The sequence below is a fragment of the Sus scrofa genome, chromosome 14, assembly GCF_000003025.6.
Source record: "Sus scrofa isolate TJ Tabasco breed Duroc chromosome 14, Sscrofa11.1, whole genome shotgun sequence".
In the NCBI taxonomy this organism is placed as follows: domain Eukaryota; kingdom Metazoa; phylum Chordata; class Mammalia; order Artiodactyla; family Suidae; genus Sus; species Sus scrofa.
Window position 1 is genome coordinate 80,071,539 of NC_010456.5, and position 24,989 is coordinate 80,096,527.

Sequence of the window (24,989 nt, forward strand, 5' to 3'; positions counted from 1 at the left end):
AATCATCGCTGCAGCTGACAGCCTACGCCACAGCCACAGCGATGCCAGATCTGAGCCGCATCTGAGCCCACATCCTTAATCCACTGAGTGAGGCCAGAGATCGAACCCGCATCCTCATGGATACTAGTCAGGTTCTTAACCTATTAAGCCACAATGGGAACTTCCTAAAAATCATTTTAATGGGTAAACTTTATGGGATAAAAGCGATGTTTCAATAAAGCTGCTGTTTGGGTTTGTTTTTATGTTGATGGTGGAGAGGGAAAAAAATAAGTTTACCAAGCCAGGAAGTGCTTCCCAGCCTCACATTTTAGAGTTGCACCGGGTCCCCATCTCCTCAGCACTCTGTGAACCCCTATAGCTGTGGGATCAGCATCCTGCAGCTGACCTCCACTCGTCCAGCCCTCGGCAGGCACCGCCTGCCAGGCAACCCCTTCTCATCCCTCCCGTGGACTCAAGAGTTCTAAGCAAGCAAGGCACGCATGGGAACATTCTCAAACAGTTCCAGGAAACACCTCTGGGAATATTCATTCATCTGGCAGAACAGCTGGCTGCTTTTCCCCAAGCCCAGGATGGGGGAGAGGATGAAACTAGACAGCCAGCCACCCTCCTCCTAGAAGGAGACAGCGAACGTGACAGCTGACGCCAATATCCATGTTCCTCTGAGCTGCGTCGAAGGAAAAGGACAGCATGGGGCTGCAGGCCTGACAGACTTCAGAAGCCAGCAAATCGGGCATAAAAACGCTAGAGGTTCCATTAGCAAGACAGAGCAAAAAATAGGCTTCCCACATCCCCCCGTTGCCCTCGGGGCCCCTCATATGGCTAAAAATAAAGCAACGGGCCCTGGTATTGGTGTTGCCCGAGTTCTCAGGAGTCCCTGCAGGGCCAGCCTCCCCTGGGCTTCCTCCCATCGTCCAGGACTCCCTTTCTCCACCACTTCAGCATGGATTTCCACAGCACAAGGCAGGCAGCTGGGCGGCCAGGACTGAGAAAAACATTACCACTGATCATGAGGCCGGGACAGCTGTCCTTCTGGTGTCCCCCTGCAAGGATGTGGTCCAGAGCTTGAGAACCTAACATGCAGGCAATTAAGCATCTACATTAGCAGGAATGGGGGATGCAGAGCCATTCAGTGACTGGACACCCCATCCCTAACCTTCGGGGTCCAAGCCACTGTTTAGGAGAAGGAGTCAAAAGTGGGGGAGTTCCCTAGTGGCTCAGGGGGTTAAGGGTCTGGTATTGTCACTGCAGTGGCTCAGGTCATTGCTATGGCAAGGGTTTGATACCTGGCCTGGGAACTTCTGCATGCCACAGATGTGGCAAAAAAGAAAAAAGAAAAGTGGGTGGGGGGAGAACAGCTGGGACAGCATCATACCCACCTGCTCCGGTCGAAAAGCAGGAAGTGCCACCTCTTGCCCCTTCCACAGACCCCCCACCGCAGGGGCTGCAGAGCTGTGATCTTCTGCACCGCCTCAGAGCAACACAGCTTGCTGACTGTGAGCATAAAACTTGCATCAGACTGCCTGGCTTCCAGTCTCACCTCTACCACTTCCCAGCGCTGTGACCTTGGACGAGTCACTGAACCTCAGCTCTTCATCTCCAAAAGGAGGATAAAAATGCTTCCTACCTCACAGGGTTAACCTGAAGCCCTTACAAAAGCACCTGACACATAAAAGTGTGCCATAAATGCCAGATGTTATGGGGACCCACTAACAATGTCTCTTAAGGAAGTGTTTGTCAGGGCTGCCCTGCTACGTGGCAGGATGCTGGCTCTCCCTGGCCCCTGGGAAGTGAACACTCACAGTTTAATTTAGGCCACGTGACCGTCAAAACAGCTGAGTGGGGGGACAGGATTCAAACCAAGATTTTTGTCTGACCCTAAGCCCATGCCTTCAACCACCTCCTCCAAACGGCCTCCTGTAAAAAACCTAGTGGATACACACACACACACACACACACACACACACACACACACACAGCCTTTCTTATCAAAGACAGTGAGGAACAGAGAAATAGAAACTGAAAATAAAATTAGCCTCTTCAAAAAAACAATTGGCAGGCATGGCATTTATTAGTTTGTAAAAGGTATCAAATTCTCCTTTTCCAATCCTTTGAGATTACTGGATGTAGGAGCAAAGAAAGTGGGCTGCCACGCCCTTCCTAAAGATTCACAGACAGCTCTCAATAGAGGTGGGCACCTGGAAACCCAATGCTTTTTTCTGAGGGGCTCAGGGTCACTGGAAACCCTAGGTCCTGGCTTGACTGCCTTGGTCCTTCCCCAGCCCCTTCCTTTCTCAGGCACTCAGGGTGGCCACCAAGTATCACTGTGGCCCATAGAGACTCTGGAACATCCCAGAGGCCTGGCCCCATCCAAGGTGTGGCTCCAAGAACACAGTGACCCATAAAACAGCCTGGAGGCTGAGCACAAGGGAAGAGCCATAAAAAACAGGCAGTTCTAACAGCAGCTACCCCAGCGTCTGGAGCAAAGAAGCCGCAGAGGGATGTTCCCTCACCAGGACCCCACCCAGCCACAGCCCGGGGACATGGGACTGCAAGGTCCTCTGAGGCCACCTGGAAGGAGAAGCTCTTCGCCGAGTGCTCACTAGCTACCAGGGCTGCACCGGAGGCCTTCCTGGAAGGTCAAGCAGAAAACGCAGCAAAGAGCTGGCACCTGCCACAGCCGGGAAGAACTCCATGAATGGCAGCCTCAGCTCTCCTAAGCCTAAAAGCGCCCCAGCAAGTTGGGCGGGATTCCTACTTTCCAGATGGGAAAACCGAGGCCCTGGGAAGTTACACATCTAGGAAGAGACTGCAATGGGCTTCGAGCCAGACCTGTCTGTCTCCAAATAGGCTTTGCCCACTTCCTTCTTCCTTGAATGCCCCTGGAGAGGCCCAGTGACAGGGTCCAGCTGCCTGGCAGCCCTCTGCTAAGTGGCACACATAAGGCTTCTGGGGCAACATGTGGATTTTGCTGGAAGAGTCCCCAGCATTGTCTCAGGAGAGGGAGCCCCAGGCAGCTCCCCCACACTGTCATGGCTGGGGAAGGAGCTGGGCACCAACTCCCACACCCTTTGCTGGCTTGCTTGCTTGCTTTTTGGTGCTGTACTTGCAGCATCTGGAAGTTCCCAGGCTAGAGGTCGAATCAGAGTTGAAGTTGCCATGGCAATGTGGGATCCAAGCTATATCCGCAACCTACAGATCCTTAACCCACACTGAGGAGGCCAGGGATCAAACCCGTATCCTCACTGGCACCATGTCCAGTTCTTAACCCACTGAGCCACAATGGGAACTCTATACCGCTCCACTTTCGCATCCCACGCCAGGCTCCACAGGGCCCTGGGACCGCCAATACGTGGCAATGTTAACAAAAACAGCTTGTACTTAGGGTGCTTCTTAAATGTCTCTCATTTAACCCATATTAGCTCACTGCAGGGGCGCACACTAGGAGGGAGAGGCCCATTTTACAGAGAACTGAGACGGATGGGTATGCAGCTTGTCCGAGGTCATGCAGCTGTAAGTGGTAGAGTCAGGGCTGAATCCATGCTCCCTGCAACCCCACCCCACCTCTGGGGACACAGCCACAGATGTGTCCACTTGAACCATCTTCTGGCCGCACTGTACTGGTTGCAGCCTGGGTCTCCTCCTCACAACCCACCTTCCACCCTTCGCCAGACCCCCTGGCCTCCCCAGCCCCTCTGCCTTCATCCCTTTGCAGCTGAAACTGCTTAAAAAAGAGCCAGGCTGACTCTAAGTTTAGGGTCACCCAGCCTGCCCCATGTCCCACTCCCACAGTCAGGAAAGAGAATAGGACAGTCAGATACCAGAGCCTCCTCCAGAGAAACACCCAGACCCCAAAGGTCCTTGACACGGCTTCCGCTCCTTAGCGTCAAGAAAGACAAGTTTGTGGAGTTCCCGTCGTGGCGCAGTGGTTAACGAATCCGACTAGGAACCATGAGGTTGCTGGTTCGGTCCCTGCCCTTGCTCAGTGGGTTAATGATCCGGCGTTGCCAAGAGCTGTGGTGTAGGTTGCAGACGCGACTCGGATTCTGCGTTGCTGTGGCTGTGGTGTAGGCCAGTGGCTACAGCTCCGATTGGACCCCTAGCCTGGGAACCTCCACATGCCATGGGAGCGGCCCAAAGAAACAGCAAAAAGACAAAAAAAAAAAAAAAAAAAAAAAAAAAAAAAGAAAGACAAGTTTGCAACTGGCAGTTCCCTTCTCCCTAAGTCCTATCTGGGTCCTACCACTCCATCACTGGGCCCCGCTTGGTGACCTGGAGCTTTCCCTTCCTGAAGCAGGCAGAGCCATCTGGATTTACCAAGTTCAGCCAAGCAACTCTTGCTAAGAGCCATCCTGGTGGTCCCAGTGCCATCTTGGACACCTTGACCCTACAAAGACCCTACGAGAACTTTGGGAAAGCTGACTTTCCCAAAGACGCTCGCCCCCGCCTGCAGGCACGGATGGCAGTGGCCTTGCTCCCTTCTCCCTCCTCATGACTGTTTGTCTCTAATAAATCACCCTGGCCAGCTTGGAGTGTGACTCACCTGACCTAACAGCGCACATGACCCTGGACTTGGGATGCCTCCAGGGCAGGATCTTTGGGCAAACTTTCAGCAAATATTTACAGGGATTTATCAGTTAGAAAGGTAAACATGATGGGAAGAGCTGTGGGTTAGGGGAGGAGCTGAATATATCAGGAAAGGGTGTGAGCAGGATGCTTCCAAGGTTGAGGAAGCGACCTGGTCTCCCTCAGCAGTGAGAAGGGGGAGAGGAGGGGCAGCTACGGGAGAGAAAGACCATGCTGCTGCAGAGGGGAGGGCTGCTCCTCTTACCTCTGTCTTCAAGGTGCTGTTCCCCTGCTGCATGCACTTCCTAGACTCCCCTCCCCCTTAAAACATTGTTCCTTTACATCATGCTGTGGTTGGCATGACCCCCCCTCCCCGCCATGTCCACGTCCTAATCCCCAGAATCTGCAAAGTTTCTTACATGGCAAAGGGGGCTCTGCCATGTGACAAAGCAAAGGCAGCTGGGATGGGGAGAGTACCCGGGATTATCCCTAAATGTGCTCCCAAGGGTCCCGATAAGAGGGAGGCAGAGGGCGAGCTGACTATAGTAGAGAGCATGCGAGCTGTGACGGTGGAGAGAGACCGAAGTGATGCACTTGGGAGCTGAGGCCACAGGACAAGGACCACAGGTGGCTGCCGGCAGCTGCAAAAGGCAAAGGAAGGATTCTCCCCACCACTGCCGCTGCCACCACCCACCACTACCACCACCACCCTGGAGCCTCCAGGAGGAACCAGCCCTGCAGATGCTTTGATTGCAGCCCAGAGAAACCAATTAGACTTCTGATCCTCAGAACTGCATGAGAATAATTCACGGTGATGGTAGTTTGTCACAGCAGTGACAGGAAACTAATCACACACACTCGGTCCACCTGAGTGAAGGCGCCTTCTCCAGGCTCAGCACCGTGTTAGCCACAAGAGGTTGAGCAAGAGAGACCCATCCTTGCATTCCACTCCTAGAGCTTCTGGTTGTCCTCACTGCTCCTCCATCCCCTCTCCTGGGTCCCTAGGCCCTGGAATGTGCTGCCATCTGCCTCCCTAAGCCCTCCCCATCCTCGCAGCTTCCAGCCCACTCCCTCCATCAAGCATCACTGGGACCTTGGAGACGTCAAAGGCGCCCCTCCCTCTGCATGTTCTTTGCCCACCTAGCTGGGGCAACACCCCCTCTTCTTAGGACTCACTTCTGCAGAGAAGCAGCCCTGGAGCCCTGCAGCAGATGAGGATGGACCCCAGCCATACTCCACGGTCCTTCATCCCACCCTAGACATCCGTGTATGCGTGTGCACATGAGTGTGTGCAACAGGGATATTATCTGTTCCATCAGGGCCTGACTGAGGGATGGTGGATGTCTGTTCACTCCTGAATCCACCCCCACCCGAGGTAGGTGCATTCTGGGTGCCGGCTGCCCAGAACCGCTTTCTCTCTCATCTCTGCCAGCACAAGCCACTCCAGGGCTGCTATGCTGTGGATTCTACGCTATGTTGAGGTCTTTCCTCTCGACCAGACAGATGGGCTGAAGGTCGGAACCTCATCTTCCTCTCCATCGGCACCCACCCACCAAGCAGACTTAAGACCCGCCTACGGAGCTCCCAGGGGCAAGTGACATGGGGTGTCATCTAGACGAGCCCAACGGTCCCTGGAATTTGGCTGACAACACATTCAAAGAGAAAGAGCTTAAATAATAAATTTTTCTTTGTGTCTTTTTAGAGCCACACCAAATGGCATCCTCAGGCCTGCATCAGAAACACAAGGAAATCGAGTTTCAGGTCACAGAAGGAGATAAAGCCCCAGACAGACTCCAAACAGAGGAATCTCATCACACCCTTCAGGCAGTGGTCAAAGCCTTCAGAGCACAGGATGCAGGTGAAAGAAGGTCCAGGTGAGGGAGGAACCACTTGGGAAAAGCAGAAGGAAGGTGACAGTCACCATCACCTCCCATCAGCGGACGCCACCCAGTCCCCAGCCTCAGGCCCCACACTGGCCGCTCCTCAGCCTGGAGCATGTCGGCCCCCCATTCTGCCCAGCCACCTCTCTCCTCAAGCAGGTCTCAGCTCAATGTCACCTCCTCAGAAGGCCTTTTCGGGTCACCCACCAAGGGGGGCCCCTCAAGCACCCTCTATCTCATCCATTTTCTCCACTGTGCAAATGGAAATTACTCACGTATTGCTTGTTGATGATCTACCCCATTCCCTACCTCCACCCCAGCCCTTTTCCTTCCCATTCTGCCAGGGCTTCAAACAGTGCCTGGTACACGGGGGAGCTGGAGAATGCAAAACGACCCCACACTGTGTACATCTGGAAGACACTGGGGAACAGAGACCCCTGTTCTCACAGACCCCGGCGGTGGCTCCCCAAAAAAGTAAATACAGAACGCATCGGTGGAGCCCCTCTCTCTCACTAGCATAGAATCTCTTTCCCCCCCAGATGGCCAGCAGCACTGTCCATTTCATGATGAGTAGGAGGGGAATGGGGAATCTTGAGGTCAAGGCCAACAGATCCCAGTTGAAAAGAGCTCACTGGCTAAACGTTGCGGGGAGGGATAAACGGGGAGGTTGGGACTGGCATATACACACTAAGATATACAAAACCGATATCAAGTAGCAGGGACCTACTGTATAACACAGGGAGATCTATTCCATACGCTGTGATAGCCTATATGAGGAAAGAATCTGAAAAAGAATGGACATACATATATCTGCATATGTGTATACACATGTGTGTGTGGAGAGACACAAATATAGATACAGATATAGATATAGATACTCATTCACTGGTTCACTCTGCTATATACCTGCAACTAACACAACATTCTAAGTCAACTATACTCCAATAAAATTAAAAAACAAACAAACAACCCCAGCTCAGTGGTTAAGTGAAAGAAGCCAGACCCAAAAGGCCACGTATTATATGATTCCATTTCTATGAAAGTCCAGATTAGGCCCATCCACAGAGACAGAAAGTAGATGAGCCAGAGGCTGGGAGGAGGCGGAATGGGGACTGACTGCCTAATGGGTACGAGGCTTCCTTTCAGAGTGATGAACATGTTCTGGAATTAGATGGTAGTGATGGTTGCACAACTTTGTAAACATACTAAGAACAACTGAATTGCACCCTTTAAAAGGCTAAATTTTATCTCAGTTAAAAAAAAAAAAAAAAGAAAAGCCTCATTGTATAATACCATGGAGTCATTAGAATTGCAGGCTTGGAGTCAGACTGTCCAGGCTCAATTCCTGGCTTGAGCCACAAGCTGTATAAACCCAGGCAAATTACTTGGCCTCTCTGTACCTCAGTTTCGCTACCTGTAAATGAGGGTAATAACTACGCCAACCTCGAGGGCTGTGAAGATTAAATTTAACCATGATGTCTAGGTGACTTTGTTGACTGCTTTCCAAATGTCTATCTTCCCCCGTCCTTGCAAACTCTGTTTTCCATTCAGGGATCTTTGAAGTTCTGAGGACTCTGACCATACCCCCTAGCCTCAGCCTATCCAATTAGAGTCACCCTCAGGACCTGTGTAAAGTACCCTGGAACAAAAGAGTTTTATTTCCTGCCCCATGGAAACATAACAGCATGTGCCCCCCAGAGCTGTGGCAGCCGTTTTGGAACCCAGAGGCAAAGCAGCCTCGTGATGAGGCTCCCTGGAAGGAACATAGATGGGAGAGACAGAAAGAAACAGGGTCCTCGGAGACATCATTGAGCCATTGGCTCAAGTTCACCTGAAGTCAGCACCTTTTTAATTATATGAACCAATGAAGTCCCTTAAATATTTAATCCAATTAAAGTCAGCATTCGAAGGCATCATAACTGATTCAGCTACATAAATGCCTTTACTCTGGGCTTGGTACAGAATGAGTTCTCAAAAGTGTAAGCTATTGTGATTTTTTCCCCCCAAACTTATCCTATGCTATTCACCAGGGTCTCTGTTCACCCAGATGTCTAGAAATGAATATGACTGGCTTATAACTACATATCGGCTTACTACCTTATAATCCAATTCCACGCCCCTGTGATGGCAAGCCAAAGACAACTTCACCAAAGACACTAAATTCAGTGCATGCAACAAGCACTCCTGGGGTGACGTACCACGTGCTCAGACAGGATCAGGTGAGCAGGGAGAGGAGGGTAAGAGAAGAACAAGGCATGCGATGGAAGAGATCAAAGTCTGCAAAATAGTCAAGCCTATACTTGCCTCTGACATGATTTAAGCAATTCTGCAGTGAACGCTAAAAGAAAGGAAAAAATGACAGGGCTGGTGGCTTTCTGGTTTCTCTTGGCTCCCTCTGCTCCCACATAAGGGCCAGATGCAAACACTCCCATCCAAGAACATATGGAGGAAACAGCACGTCAGGGACCAGCACCAGGCCTTGCCCTCACAAACCCCAAAGACAATGTACACACTCCATGTATGTGGCCAGAGACCCAGCACATCCTAAGACATGCACAAAGCTGGCTCAACTCTCTAAGGAGTCCAGTCCATTTCTCCTCCCCCTAATTTCTTTTCTTCTCTTCTCTTTTCCTCCCAGTGCAGTAAGAATGTGATGCATGAGACAATTCTTCTTCAGAACCCAGGAGCAGGTGGGGAACCTCGAATCCAGAGAAAGCAAAATGTAAATGATGCAAAAAAGAGATCAAGAGCCATGAATATTCATCTTCCTTTCCCTATGATGGAAACCAGATTTGTGGAGGATCAAAGAGCTCCATTTCCCTGAATTCCTCAGAGGAATTCATGGTGGCATTCATCATGCCGCCTGAACACAGAACACAATGTGGGGTTCTTGCCTCTAAGAATTGGTAGCTACACAGGTTCACATATACCTGAAAATTCATCCACCTCGATATTTAAGATGCGTGCATGCCCTGTGTGTATTTAGACCGCATTTTTTTTTTTTTTTTTTTTTTTTTTGCTGCACATATAGAATGCAAAAGTTTCCAGGCCAGGAATCAAACCCACACCTCATGAGTGACCCAAGCCACCACAGTGACAACACGGGATCCTTAACCACTAGGCCACCAGGGAACTCCTGAAACCTTAATTTTAAAAATAGCAGATGGACAGGCTCCTTCTCATCCTTCGAGGCATGCATCAAATGTGACAATCTTGGGAAGCCCTAACCCCTCGCCATGCCTGACACACTTTCCTGCCACAGCTCCCAGCCCCAAACAAAATACCAAAAGTCAAGAGTTCTCTAGAGACTGTTTGGTCCCAGGAAGGTAGAGCTGGGGCTGATTCATTTCGGAATCCCCTGTGCCAGGCAGAGGCATACAATAATCATTTATTGTGGGAATAAATTACAAAGGCTCTGGAACTCTCTCCCTCATGGTAGGACTAGAAGTTCGCAAGGTCTGTGTCTTCTACCTCCTGAGATGTCTGTGGGATCCTAGCGTGATGACTGATCCTCTCTGAGTCTCAGCTCCTGAACAGCACCTGTCCTTCAGGGTCACTGTGAGAATTTTACCAGATGCAAGGCGGCCAGCTCAAGAAATGGCAACACCCCTGCCCCAACCTTTCCCCGTCACAGGACAGGGTTTAAAACTTCCCAGGTGCCCAATAAATTCTGGTTGATTGGAACTGACCGGTGCCTCCTCAAAGAACTCAGAGCCGATCAGACCCCCAATTGCTGCTTTTGTCTAAAATTGATCCTATAGTTCCCACTGTGGCACAACAGAATCAGCAGTGTCCTTGGAGCACCAAGATGCAGGTTCAATCCCCAGCCCAGTGCAGAAGGTTAAGGATCTGGTGTTGCTGCAGCTGCAGCTTAGGACGCAACTACAACTGATCCCTGGACTCCATATGCCGCAGGGCAGCCAAAACTTAAATTAAATAAAAATACAATACATGGAGTTGCCGTCGTGGCTCAGTGGTTAATGAATCCGACTAGGAACCTTGAGGTTTCGGGTTCGATCCCTGGCCTCGCTCAGTGGGTTAAGGATCCAGTATTGCCCTGAGCTGTGGTGTATGTAGGTCACAGATGCGGCTCAGATCCAGCGTGGCTGTGGCTGTGGTGTAGGCCAGCGGCTACAGCTCCAATCAGACCCCTAGCCTGGGAATCTCCACATGCCGCAGGTGCAGCCCTAGAAAATACAAAAAGGCAAAAAATATAATACAATGCAAAACAATACAATCAGACCCAATGGAGGTAACAAGTAAATCCAGAGGCCCACGGAGGCATTTGGGCCAACTGAGTTTGGGTTCCAAGGGGCCTTCTTTAGGGGAGGAGGCCGCAAGCCAGCTCATGCAGCAACCGAAGTGCACACTTACAGGTTCACTGGCCTAAACAGATGCCTCAATTCATCTCTGTGCCCTCACTCTCCGTGTGCAACAAAAACTGTCATCCCTCTGTTCCCTGACAGGATGTTTGCATATGAGCTAAAATTGTCTTCTCTGTCCAAATTTGCGGTAATTCTGTTCAGCAAGTGTGATGAGGAACTTGGCTTCTCTCACCATAGCTGTGGTTGGCCTGACAGAGGCCCCTTCACACAAGGAATGAAAGAAGGAGATGGGGGGGCAGTGAGAAGGGGGGAGAAAATGACAAATTTGTCACTCTATCAAACACAGGCAAAGACTGGGAGAGACACTGCTTTCTGACACTGACATACAGAGCACACAAAACATCCTTTCTTTTGGGGAAGCTGGGCATGAGACACTTCGGGACCCCGGGCCAAGCCACAGGCCAGTGGAGAGGGGAGAGGCCACCTCCGCAGGCCCCCCCGGGCACTCACACCCTGCCCCGCCCAGACCTGGATGGGCATCTGTCTCGTCCTGGTGAAGGTGTCCTGAAAGGTCAACCTCAGCTTCAAGAGGTAATTAAATACCCTCAGTGCTCAAGAAGCCACAGACAAGAAAGAGACTCAGTGCCCAAAATACAGCTGTAACCAGTGTGGGCTATTAGTCAATTCATCAGCAAGAGCTTGTTGAATGCCCATCTGTTCATTCATTCGCCAAGGGCCCACTTTGCATCAGGCTGCACGCTTGGTTCTGGGGATACACAGGTAAATGAAGCCCACAGCCCGGCATGCGCCAAATCCCCAAGGATCCAGAGTTAGGAGCTTACAATCTAGCCAGAGAGCTGTGCAAGTGAAACAATGTGGAATTTTCCAGGGCTGTCACCCCCCACACACCTCTTGCAGTGCTTGGAGGATGGTGACTCGACAGTGGGTTGAACACTTCTGCTTATACTAAATGACATCACCCCACCTGAATCCATAATAAACATGGTGGCCACTATCTACTGACAATTTCTCATGCGCTAGGTAGAACTCTGTCTGTGGGCTTCATCTTACAAGGCAACACAAGACCGCAAATCCGGAGTTCTCCTTGTGGCTCAGCGAAAACGAATCTGACTAGTATCCATGAGGACACAGGTTCAATCCCTGGCCTTGCTCAGTGGGTTAAGGATCAGGCACTGCCATGAGCTGTGGTGTAGGTCACAGATGCTGCTCAGATCTGGTGTTGCTGTGGCTCTGGCATAGGCTGTAGCTCCGATTGGACCCCTAGCCTGGGAACCTCCATATGCTGTGAGTGCAGCCCTAAAAAGACAACAACGACAACAACAAAAGGACCACACAGCCCATCAGTGGAGAAGGCAAATGCTGAGCTGAGGTCCTGGTGCCCAAGCCCCACACCCTTCCCACCTCCACACACAAGTGGAGGAAAGAGCACCGTGACCGTCCCTCTCTCAGCCCCAAATCAGCTGCGGGGTCCCCCCAGGAAGCACCACTATAATCGATGCCCTTGGGCCCTCCCGATAGCCCAGCCCCATGTGGGACAAGTTGCCAAAAAGCAAAATGTTTGCGTAACTGAGTGATTGTGGCAGAATAAACTTAAGATAAGAAGAGGGGTGGGGTAGAGAATGACAATCCGGAAGTCTTCCTGGAGCACTCCATGTACAGAAAGATGTTTTTGGTGCCTCAGAACACATAATCCCCAGTGGAGGAAAAAGTCTGGGGACAAATACTAGATATCATGTAAACCTTTAAACAGGGACCTGGCCCATCTCTGTGTATCAGAGTAGCAAGAGCTCCTACATGGGGGAAACTCCAATGAGAAGTGACCCAGGTGGAAAAGCTAAGGCTCGAGAAGGGCCATCTTCTTGGCCCTACAGCTCAGAAGGTCCCCTGGTCCATTCAGAGCTCACCAGGTCCCTGTGGGTGTTCACAGGATGGGAAGGCTGCCCAGGACAGAAGACAGATGGGTCCACCAGACTGCCCATCCCTTTTATCTGCTCTGCTGTTGTCTCCATCTGCCTGAGGTTTTGGGGGGGGGCGGGGGAGGAGGTGCAGGACAGAACACACAGAAGCAACGTCAAAATTCTTACAAAAACACTGGGGACCCTTGGAACTGTCGCATCCAAACCTCATTCGGTACTCAACACTGGCCCCTGGCTACCACGCTCTCTTAAGTGGCCTCTTCTCCTCCTCTCAGCTGCATCCTCACCCACAGCTATTGATGGAGGAGAGGGGTCAAAATAACACTCAGCCTCATCATAACAGGAGCCATCCATTAAGCACCTAAGAGGTGCGAAGCGCTCAAGGTGATCGTCTCATTTAACCTGCACAAAAATCCCATGTGGGAGTTCCCTGGAGCCCTAGCGATTAAGGATCTGGCATTGTCACTGCTGCAGCTCAGGTCACTGCTCTCACAAGGGTTCAATCCCTGACTGGGAAATTTCTGCATCCCACGGATGTGGTCAAAAATGGGAAGGAAAAAAAAATGCTATGTGGCAGGTATTTTCAGTATTTGCATTTACCCAATGAAGAAAGTGAGCTTGCCGAGGTTCAATGACTTGTCCACAGCTACCGAGCTAATACTAGGTAGTGCTTCCAGCCTACCTTTGTCCAAGACCAAGGCTAGGCTACAAAGTTCACAATCCTGAATTTAAGAGACCTAGGTAAACATTCAAAACTGCTGCCCCTCTGCGGTGGGGATGGGGAGGGGGAAATGACACATTTGCTCCAACACTGCCAAAACTCAAAGCATTTCAAGAACTTTTCTTTGGAAATCACCTACAGAGGTAATCTGCCCGCCATCCAGAACTTTCAGATTCTTATGTGTCATCATAATTATACAATTGGGGGACCAGAAATACCTTACCCACTGTGGCTTCCTCTCTTTTCATTATACTTGCCTGCAAACTCCCTCGGACATTTGTTTAAAATCACACTGACTTTCACATGCTGAGAGATGCCACCCCAGCAACATTCAAGAGAATGCACTGATGCTATCACAAGGCCATCCCCAAAGAAAAACCTTCATTTTCCAGGTAAGGATGAAACCATTGATTCTTTCATCCTGCATTTATTTGAGAAGAATTCTGTGAGGCTGGACACTGTTGTAGATTGCTAAGAAAACAGAGATAAACATAAAAAGGTCCTGGTCCTCTTGGAGCCCTCAACATGGTAATGATATTTCAGGCAACTTCTGCACACGATCTGCAGCCCCAAGCACTACAGGTGCAAAGATGGACAGCAAATGGTCTCAGACTCCAAGAAGATAACAGCCAAGCAGGGGGACAGAGTGACCACCTAGGAGGGGACTGTCATGGTCCATGTTATTAGGAAGATTCAGTCTCCCAAAGGCAACCAAAGTGAAATAACCATAATAACGAACACTTACATAGCACCTATTTTTTTTTAATCATCAAGATTACATTTATTTATTGAATGAATATTTTAAAAGGTTTTTGCATTTTTTTATTTCAGTTGATTTACAATGCATGTCAATTTCTGTTGTACAGCACAGTGACCCATTCATACAAATATATGCATTCTTTTTCTCATATTATCTCCTATCATATTCTATCACAAGTGACCAGATACAGTGCCCTGTGCTATACAGCAGGACCTCGTTGCTTATCCATTCTAAATTACACACCATCTGTGATGTACTAATGCTACTCTAAGTCATTAACACATGTGACTCCCTCCCAACAACTCCATGAAGTGACTCTTACTACTAGTCCCACTTTCCAGGTAAGTAACTGAGGCACTGAGAGTTTAAGCGATTTATCAAAGATCTAAAAGTCAGCAAGTGGAGAACATACTTGAGCCCATGAGGTCTGGCTCCAGAGGGCACGCTCTTGCTAACCACACCACACTCGCTGGAATGGGAGATGCTCATTTGGACACGCACGTTCTGCTCCACTGGGTTTCAAAAGAACAGCCACATCACTCACATAATTACTCATGTTCTATCCCTTGTTGTCTCAACAGTGAACTCTTGAACTCACTCTGCTAAAACATGACATCTGAACTGGATGGAATGGGCTAAAAGGAAGTAACATTTCCAAGGGCAAAGCACTTCAGCACAGGGAGTGGAAGAGGGGGGAAGGCAAGGGACCTGGGAATCAGCCTCTGCCATCCATCCCCCTTCTGCTTTTAAAGGTGCAGGCAAAGAGCCACTCAAGGTAATCCTTTAAGCGGGGAGACAGCAAGGGGAAGATGATGGTTTAGCACTATGGGGAGGAATGCAGGCAACCCCGCCCTCAATTCACCACCCCTTACCACGGAGGAGAGGCAACATCATCTGATGACAGCCAAGATGCTTTTCTATTTGTTCTCTTTGGAATGCAAAGGGAGGAGGCAGTTCAGCCCCTTGGTCCTATTGTTCCCGAAGGTGTGGAAGAAGCGGAATGACTTAACAAGTAGAAGGCAGGGACAAGAATGGGGAAAGCTGAGGGAACCCCAGAGCAGCAGAAGTGGCTAAGCTTTAACACTCTGAAGCCAGAAACTCTGAGTTTGAATGAGTTCTGCCACTTACTAAGTGACGCCTGTTGGGCAAATGCTATATCCAGCTATATCCACCGCAGGCCACAGTGTGCGTTTGCTCAGCTATACAATGAGGATAATGCTAATAATACCTACAAGTAGGCTTTTCGAGAGGATTAAGTGAGATAAAGCATGCAGAGTGCTTAATAGCATGGGTGATGCCTCGTAGCACCCCATGTTAATATTATGACATCCTGAATGTTCGATCTGAACACTGAATATTAATATTCAGTGTGAACATCCAGTGTTATTACTGGATCATGGTCATCACTAAGTATGGCAGGACCAGCTATGTATGGATGGCAAAGACCTTCACCCCAGTTCCCCACCAGTGCGGCACTCTGCAGACCCTCCTGCCATCTGAGTGTTCTCCACATCTACTTCCTACCTCTCCTGGGTACACTATCACATCTCCCAGTGCTTTGCAGTTAAGGTACCATGTGACAGTTCTGGCCAACGGGCTGTGCAGGCAAAAGTGATTTCCAGGACTACTTTCACAAAACCACACCCCGTGATCGTTACTTCTCATTCTGCATCTGTCAGATGGATGCAGAGGATTCAGCCCAGACCTTCAGGGCCCCCTGGAAATGGCAGGTCCACAGGTGTAAGGAGCCAACCCTGAATGACTGCATGAAGCAAGTGCCCATCCCACCCCCTACCCTACACACAGCACTAACATTATTTTACATGAGCAACACATAAACTTCTGTATTGGTCCTTGGCATGCTGGAATTGCTTGTTACAGCAGCTGAGCTAGCCTGAAGAATACACACACTCAATACTCAAGAGACTCACAAGCCCCTCCTAGCTCACTGCTTCCACGACCACTGCATGCCCCACAGATCTAGTTACCATAACACGGTCCAAAAGAGAAATAAGCAGCTGTGACTGGTTACGTGGAAAGCATGAGGAAGAGCCAGTAGCTACTCAAATGAAGCAATGGAAGGACCACCAGTCTACAAAAAACAGGACAGTCCCGCAGTGTCACCTGTGCTTTCAGTGGGCTCCAGGTTCTCCACAAAATCAGTGGAGGGCAGTGGGAAGAGCATGGTATACTTTGAAGCCAAGTAGACCAGAATCCATACCTGTCTGTGATTTACCAAGGAAAGTAAACCTCTCTGAGCTTCACTTTCCACATAATGTGGACATCACCTGCTGTGTTTTGTGACATCCTGGTGGTATCCTGACATCAGCCATGGAGGGAGTATTTACACCACAGGAATTTACAAATGCTACAACTAGGGGCTTCTCTCCGAGAGATTAAACACTTACCAGAACATCACCAGATAAACAGGAGTCAGCTAAGTGAACAGAAGAGGGGGGACAAGGAAAAAGAATTGCAGGTAGAGTGGATGGCATCTGGGAAGGCCCAGAGATATAAATACGGAAGAAAGTTTAATGTCGTGAAGAAAGTCCTACATGGATGGGTGCAGAAAGCCTGGAAGAAAGTCTAAAAGGGACCCAGAGAGGGGGTCAGAGCCAGATCTTGTGGAAGGACCAGCCTTTATGAGCAGTTATTTGTTCAAGTCTCCATTGCTGCATAACAAATCACCTCAAGATCCAGTGGCTTAAACGATCATTTTATTTTGTTCAGAATGTTAAGTCAGGAATTCAGGGAGGGACAAGCAAGCTGGTTCATCTCTGATTCATATCAGCAGGGGCTGGGCGAGCCACCTCCAGCATGGATTCTTCCCACCATGTCCAGGCTTTGGTGCTCCTTGCAGAATCCGTCTCGCTCTTCCCAAAGTGGCAACTCACCCTTCAGGCCTTGCCATGTGACCCGGACTTCCCACAGCACATGCTCTCAGGGCAATCAGACTTCTGTACATGGTGACTGGCTTCTCCCAAGCCAGTGCTCCCAGAGGCCGAGAGGGAAGCTGCAAGTGTTCTTCTGACCTAGTCTTGGAAGTGGCCGGGTCATTGTCCCCACATTCTAATGGTTACAAGCAAGTAACCAGGAGCCAGTTCTGATTCAGAAGGAGGGCACTACCCAAGAGCAGCAATGCCAGGACCCATGGTTCACTGGGGGACCTCTCTAAGACAAGCTGCCACACTGTTACTAATCAGCCAATATCCACTGCCCACTGCCCGGGACCACCTAGAGGAGGCACAAGGGCTCAAAAAAGGAAAAGCACCAGCCCTGCCCACAAGGAGCATTGGATAAATGATGCCCCTCCCACAAGCAGCATTGGATAAGTGATGCTCACCCAGCATGGAGAGGACAGGGTGGGGGCATCAGAGGAGAGAACGAGACCTGACTTAGGTGAGCAGAGAAAGCTTCCCAGGAAGGTGACCTTAAAGGATGCAGGGGGCAGAGTGGGGAAGGAGGTTGTAAAGTAAGAAGCAGGCCATCCCTGAGGTCACTGCCCAGCCTTCTATCACATCTGGACCAGCCGAGGACCAGGCCCAGACATTTCCAGGTCTCCCAGTAGAGGCATGCTGCTCAGGCCTGAGCACTCTGCAGCCACGGTCAGGCAACTCTAGAGCAAAATCAGCTCCTGCCTGTGCCAGCTTGTCACCAGGCCCATGAGCCTGTCCAGCACGCCAGGGCTCGGGGAGGAACAGTGGACTGTGGACCTGTTTACTCTGGCTCAAGCTCCTCACCCAGAACCAGCAGGCACCACGACCAGCAGAAAGGCCAGTTATGCAACCACCCTCATAGCAGTCTGCCAGCCTCGAGACCCAGCCGGACAGCCAGGCCTGGGAGTGGGACGGCTGCGGCCTAACAGGCGCCCATGTTCCCTACAGTCATAGGATGCTCTGCTGAAAAACACCTGGAGACAGCAGGGACCCTGGGAGGGACCTAAAAATAGCACAGCTAACAATGGAGGACTCTTCCAAGTTCCAGGGGGCCCTCAGCCACCAAGGGCCTCAGTGACACATACAGACTGGCACCTGAGCTTTCACCTTTCCCAAAGGCTCATGCTAAAAAGAAGCATGGGGCCTGGGAGGCTTCCTGTGTCACAGTGGCCAGAAGTCACAGAAACAGACTGCCCTGGGGACTGGGCCTAGGGATGGCCACCCTGGGTCCATTTTCAAACCCCTACATCCACAGTGGGTGCTCTCTGGGCACCCCTAGTCTGACCAATTCTGCGTTCTCCACCTCTTCTGAATCGCAGGTCCTTGATGTGTCTCTTACTTGACTGGCCATTGAGAACAATGGGTCTTCCACTATATTTATAATTTCTCATGTGAGTATATTACAACCGAGCCAGATGCCTAGAAAAGTCACATGTATGGACATGTGGGCTGTGCACTGCACAATTCCAGGGGCATCCTTCATGACTGTGATGTGAATGGTACCCCTGGAAATCATGCAATATGGCTACCAGCATTACCAGGGAGGAAATGATGTCTTATACAAGCCTATGTTCCTGGAGAAAGAACAGCCACACTAATAAAGATTCGTCTCTATTTACAAATATTCTGTGTGTCGGGTTTGGCAGGAACAAGGCCGCAATGCCCAATGGTCTAGAAAGCAATCCATAACATGATACAATAACGTATTTCCAGGCCATGGAGGTGGAGGGGGGCAAGGAATCAATCCTTCTAAGGTAAGGAGAAGATTCATAACCATTGAAGAAGTTACCACTACCTCCTTCTGAGTGTGCAGATTAAATTCTCTGTCCCGCCAACATTGGAAATGAACGTTATTTATAGCAAACCAGGGAATTCAAAGATATTTATTTGCTTTTCATAGAATTTCCATTCTTTTAATAACACAGTTTCAGAGTCTGAGATATGAGCAAATAGCATGTGGGAAGAATAAGGCATCATCCCACATCAAGATGCTCAAGTCCAGAGCTTAACGATAAGCCTTCCCTGGTGGGTGTCAAACTTTTTCACACCTCTCGGCTCTTCTTCATGTGAGTGCCCCCCCAAAACACCCCTCATGTTTTTAAAAATATGCTTGAATTCTGTATCCTATTTCTAATATCTTTCATGTATGTTTTAGTGTTAAAACAAGTGTTTTTATCCAAAACTTGAAGACCAATACTCAGAAAAATGTCCTGATATGTATTCTCCATATAACCCCCAGCACAAGAAATGGTACATGTCCCCTAGTTCATAAAGTACAATTACATATGATTTGATGTGACTCTCACTGCAGCCCTACAGTGATGCAGTGAACAACCTGCACAACTGCACAAAGCACACCTGCCTACCAGATAAAGTTGATTAACCCATTTTCTGGCAAGGAAAACTAAGACTTAGAATAAAAGGACTAGATAAGACTTAAGGTCCATTTCTAAAGCAGAGAGGTCTTTGAACCCATCCAAGGGACCTCACCTAGGGGATGCCAGAGTCTCCAGACACTGGCACCTCTTCTCAGTCCTACATCTTCACAGTTTCCTTCACCCCATGGCAGGGATGAGCTAAGCAGAGCCAACCTACCACCACGGGAGGTCTGACTGCAGGTGGATAGTGCAGGGGCTAGATATATGGGTTCCCCTCCCGAGCACATCACTCAACTTGTCCTGCCTCCGTTTCCTAACCTGTAAAGGGAGAGTGATACAGCTCCTATATCTCTGGATTGTTGTGAGGATTAAATGACATAGATAAAGAGCTCAGAAACTACCAGACACACAGTGAACACTCGAAGTTTGTTACTCCCCCCCAAAATAAAAATTATTCTGTTTGCTTCAGTCCTCTGATCTGTAAACTGGAAATTTTAAAAGTGTTTATTCCGCAGGACTGCTTTGAGGTTGAAATAACATAATAGACAGAAGGAGTTTAAAAGAGTGCTTGATGCATACTAACTCCTGGGAAAAGTTTGTTCTTAATTTTTTCCCTAAAAAGCCAACTACTCCAGGTCACAAAGAAAGACTTACCGAACAGGAGTTCCCGTCGTGGTGCAGCGGAAACAAATCTGACTAGGAACCAGGAGGTTTCGGGTTCGATCCCTGGCCTCGCTCAGTGGATCAAGGATCCGGCATTGCCGTGAGCTGCGGTATAGGCTGAAGATGAGGCTTGGATCCTGCATTGCTATGGCTGTGGCATAGGGCAGCAGCTGTAGCTCCAATTAGACCCCTAGCCTGGGATCATCCACATGCCGAGGGTGCAGCCCTAAAAAGCAAAATAAATAAATAAATAAATTTTTTTTAAAAAAAAGAAGGACTTCCCAAAACAAAAGTGTGGGACAATGCAGTGTCTGAGGAGGAAGAGAAAAAGGTTAAGACAGAAGGTCTGAGGATCGAGTGTTGTTTTCTAAAATAGGCGGTAGACAGGACAGGTTAGCGACTACAGGTCTCTGTTTTAAGTAAATTCTTTGAGGTGGGAAAGTAAAGGAGAGCAGAGGTGAACAGGCACTGGTCAGGCAGGGAGGAAAAAACGGAACGTCGCACCTGCTGGCCTCTCTTCTCACCATTAAAATCGTTGTAAAGCCTTGCCTAGCATTGAAATAGCATCATCCCCGGAGATAGCTGTTTCAGTTTCATTACAGTCTGTGTTCACAGCATCCAAATAGAAACCTTCGTGATTTTATTAGTTTCCATGCAACTCAGGAGAGATCTGCATGATAACATTTCAGCTCCTGACTTAAAGAAGAAACCAATTAAAAATATAGTGCTCGCACTGTCTGTCACTGGAAGATGAAAAGCTTCTCAGAGTTTTCAAAATCTCTTTCCTATCTGGTTCATGGCCATAAATCAACTTCTGTACTGCAGATACAAAACCAGGGTCTAAATTTTTCGTTTATTTTCTAAGAAGTACTTGCAGGATATCTGCAACCTCCGGTAAGAGTTCAACTACAATATAGAAAATCTAAGGAAGTATTTTTGCCTGGGCTTTGTCAAGTCCTACACAATCACCAACTCACTCAAGAACACCCCAAAGCTACCCTGCACTCTGTGGATCTGTGAATGTTAATGTAACATATCTGTGACAAGTTAAAATTTAATACATGACCCCAGTGGCATAATCTGATTGATGTTATATAATCTAAGAGACTATTCAGCTGGTTCTGATGTACTGGCTGCTTATGATCTGGGAGTGAGGGGGGTTTTACTTCAGAAGTTATTGACCCCATCAGACACTCTCTCCTTTGCCACAGAGGTTATGGTCATCTTATTCCTGCTTTTGGCATCTGGAATGCTCCCTGGAACAGGGCTGGGATGACCATTTCTCACTCCTGGGCTGCCTTCTGGGGCGAGTTAAGGAAAAACACGAAAGTAAGTAGATTTGCATGACCTCCTCTTTAATCAGATGTTTCTTTTTATTCCCAATCTCAATAGAGCCAGCCCATCATAGTGCACTGTTTATAGTCTAGTCTATAATCTAAGATGGTCTGAACCTTTCCCCACATCAGAAATTAAAATGAAAACCTCAACAGTGGTGCGGTTGTGTCATTAGAAGTAATAGCACAGTCACAAAAAACCTATTTCTGAGACTTTTTTTAATGACAAGTTTGATGGTATTTCCAATGGGGCTTGTGTCTCCACACTGTAATTCTTAACTGCAACACTTCATCCAAGTTAATATTGAACTTCTGGGGACATGTCAATCAAATTTCACTCTCAGGATTCACAGAGGAACCAGAACCCTGTGTCCACTGCCTTGGATAAGTTAGTCTTGGGTTCTTTACCAACAGGTTAAAATGATAGCTTTGAAATCTGATTTGAGAAATGACTGTATACTGAAACTGCTGAATGATCCAACAATCCCATTCCTATGCATATAACTTGAGAAACCTTAACTTGAAAAAATATATGCACCCAATGTTCAGTACAGCACTATTTACAATAGCCAAATGTCTATCAACAGAGGAATGAATAAAGAAGATGTGATACATATACACAATGGACTGTTACTCAGCTTTAAAAAAGAATGAAATAATGCTATTTGCAGCAACATAAAAGGACCTAGAGATTATCATACTAAATGAAGTAAGTCAGACAAGGACAAATATCATATGATATCCTTAGATGTGGAATCTAATTTTAAAATGATACTAATGAACTTATTTACAAAACAGAAACAGACTCAGATTTTGAAATCAAACGTATGGTTACCAAAGGAGAAACACAGAGGCGAGGGGAAAATTAGGAGTTTGGGATTAACATATACACACTACTGTATATAAAATACGGGAGCTCCTGTCATGACTCAGTGGTAACAAACCCGACTAGTATCCACAAGGACAAGGTTGATCCTTGGCCCCACTCAGTGGGTTAAGCATCCGGCGTCACTGTGAACTATGGTGTAGGTCACGGGCACAGCTTGGATCCTGCGTTGCTGTGGCTGTGGTGTAGGCCAGCAGCTGAAGCTCCGATTAGACCCCTAGCCTGGGAACTCCATATGCCCTGGGTGCGGCCCTAAAAAGACAAAAACAAATAAATAAAAAATAAATAAAACAGATAACCAACAAGGACCTACTATAGAGCACAGAGAACTCTACTCAGTATTCTGTAATAACCTAAATGGGAAAATAATCTGAGGAAGAATGGATATAGATATATGTATAACTGATTCACTTTGCTGTACACCTGAAACAAACACAGCATTGCTAACAGTATTCCAATAAAATAAAAAAGAAAAGGAAACCACTGAATCACAAAGCATGTTACATGGAAGAAAACTGGGGCTCAGAGACAATGACTTGCTGAAGATACCACAGCTACTCATATGTCACAATCAAAAATATAGTGGTCCTTTAACTTTATCTGCCATCAGACTCAATTGGCAGAAGGAGGGTTGTTCGGTCTGTTCTTATGCTCTCCCTGTGGGCACCATCTAAAGCAAGCAAGCCCAGGAGTTCCCGTTGTGGTGCAGTGGAAATGAATCCGACTAGTATCCATGAGGATGCAGGTTTGATCCCTGGCCTCACTCAGTGGGTTGGGGATCTGGCGTTGCTATGAGCTGCAGTGTAGGTCACAGACGCAGCTCAGATCCTGTGTGGTGTAGGCCAGTAGCTCCAATAAAACCCCTAGACTGGGAACCTCCATATGCCACAGGTGCAACTCTAAAAAGACAAAAATCAATCAATCAATCAATCAAACAACCAAACAAGGCCAGCCACGGCACTTCTCCTGGGACTGCCATTTATCAGTCCGCAGAGGAAGAGTATCAGCTACCCCACCAACAAACATGAGGGCTATGGTGACAAATGTTCCCAAAGACAATGCTGGTCATCTCTGGGAAATGGGCTTTGGAGGGAAATTTTTTCCTCTTTTAAAAAATTTATATTGTGGTAAAAGATACATAACACAAAACTTACCATCTTAACCATCTTTAAGCATACAGTTCACTAGTACTAAGTACATCCGCATCATCATACAGAGCCTTTCCATCCTGCAAAACTGAAATTCTATGTCCATTAAACGATGACTCCCTCCACCCCAGTCCCTGATAACCACCATTCTACTTCTGTCTCTGTGAACCCAGGTGCCTCCCATAAGCAGAATCACACAGTATTTGTCCTTCTGTGACTAGCTTATTTCACCTAGCATAATGTCCTCGAGGCTCAGCCATGCTGTCGCATGCATTAGAATTTTCTTCCTTTTTCAAGCTGAATACTAGTCCATAGCATATATACACCACATTTGTTTATCCATGTATCCATCCATAGACATTTGGGTTGCTTCCACGTTTTGTCTATTATGAATAATGCTTCTACGAACATGGATGTGCAAATATCTTCTTTTGGAAATGTACCCAGAAGTGGAATTATTGGATCATATGGCAGTTCTATTTTTAGTTTTTTGGAGGAACCTCCATACCATCTTCCCTAGTAGCTGCATCATTCTGCATTCCCACACACGGCGCACCAGGTTCCAATGTCTCCACATCCTCACCAACACTTGCTGTTTTCTGGGGTTTTTTTATATAATAGTCATCCTGGTGGGTGTGAGGTGTCCTTTTTTTTTTTCTTCTTTTTTAAAATGCCTCTCTGTCCTGCCTACATTTTCTACAATGGATATATATACATTTAGGATTAAGGACAGAAGTGTAAAATACAAATTGAAAGAGAAATCTTATGGGGAAAATAAAGTTGCACGCGAACATAAGAGATGGATTTCTTTTTTAAGACAGGAAAATTACTGACTTCTCTTACGGGTTCAGCTCAAGACATCATTCCTAAGTCTTCAAGCATCTTACCACCTGGTCACCTGTGACTGCCACAATCTATGGGAGAAATGGCCATAATTCAAGGGTAGCTAAAGCAATTCCTCTAAGCTCTGGGAGGAAGGCGCTCCCAAATGCACAACGAAAAAAAGTAATGTCCTAAGCAGCTGCCAGTTGATGTCGGTCATGAAAATCCCTAGCACTTGTATAAACCCCTTCACCTTCCAAATCTTTCCTCTGGGCCTTGGGGCTCTTATCTCCGAGTTCTCCATTTGCTAATCATTGTACGTCCACTTTTTCCCTTTCCAGAGCCATAAAAAATCTTCTGAAGTCATGTAAAGGGAAAATAAGTTCATGCAGCAAGTTCTCCCAAACAGGAGAATCCCACTCCTGCAGGACAGACACACATAGAAGAGCCCCAAGAAACCTTATAACCCCTGGCACCCAGCCACGGGTCCACAGGTCCCACGCTAGCCGTTAATGAGGGGGAACTTCTCGCTTGAAAAGCTTACATCTTCCAAAAGGGAAATCACTCTTTCCACTGGTCTTTATATAACGCTGCCCTCCTTTGGGGTGAGGTCACTTGTCATGATTTATTCATTAA

At 48.2% G+C, this 24,989-nt stretch overlaps 1 protein-coding gene across 49 annotated transcripts in view; it reads right to left on the bottom strand.

Annotated features, from left to right (window-relative positions):
* The window catches only part of KCNMA1 (potassium calcium-activated channel subfamily M alpha 1), a 760,956-nt gene that overhangs the window by 726,157 nt on the left and 9,810 nt on the right, over positions 1-24,989 (bottom strand).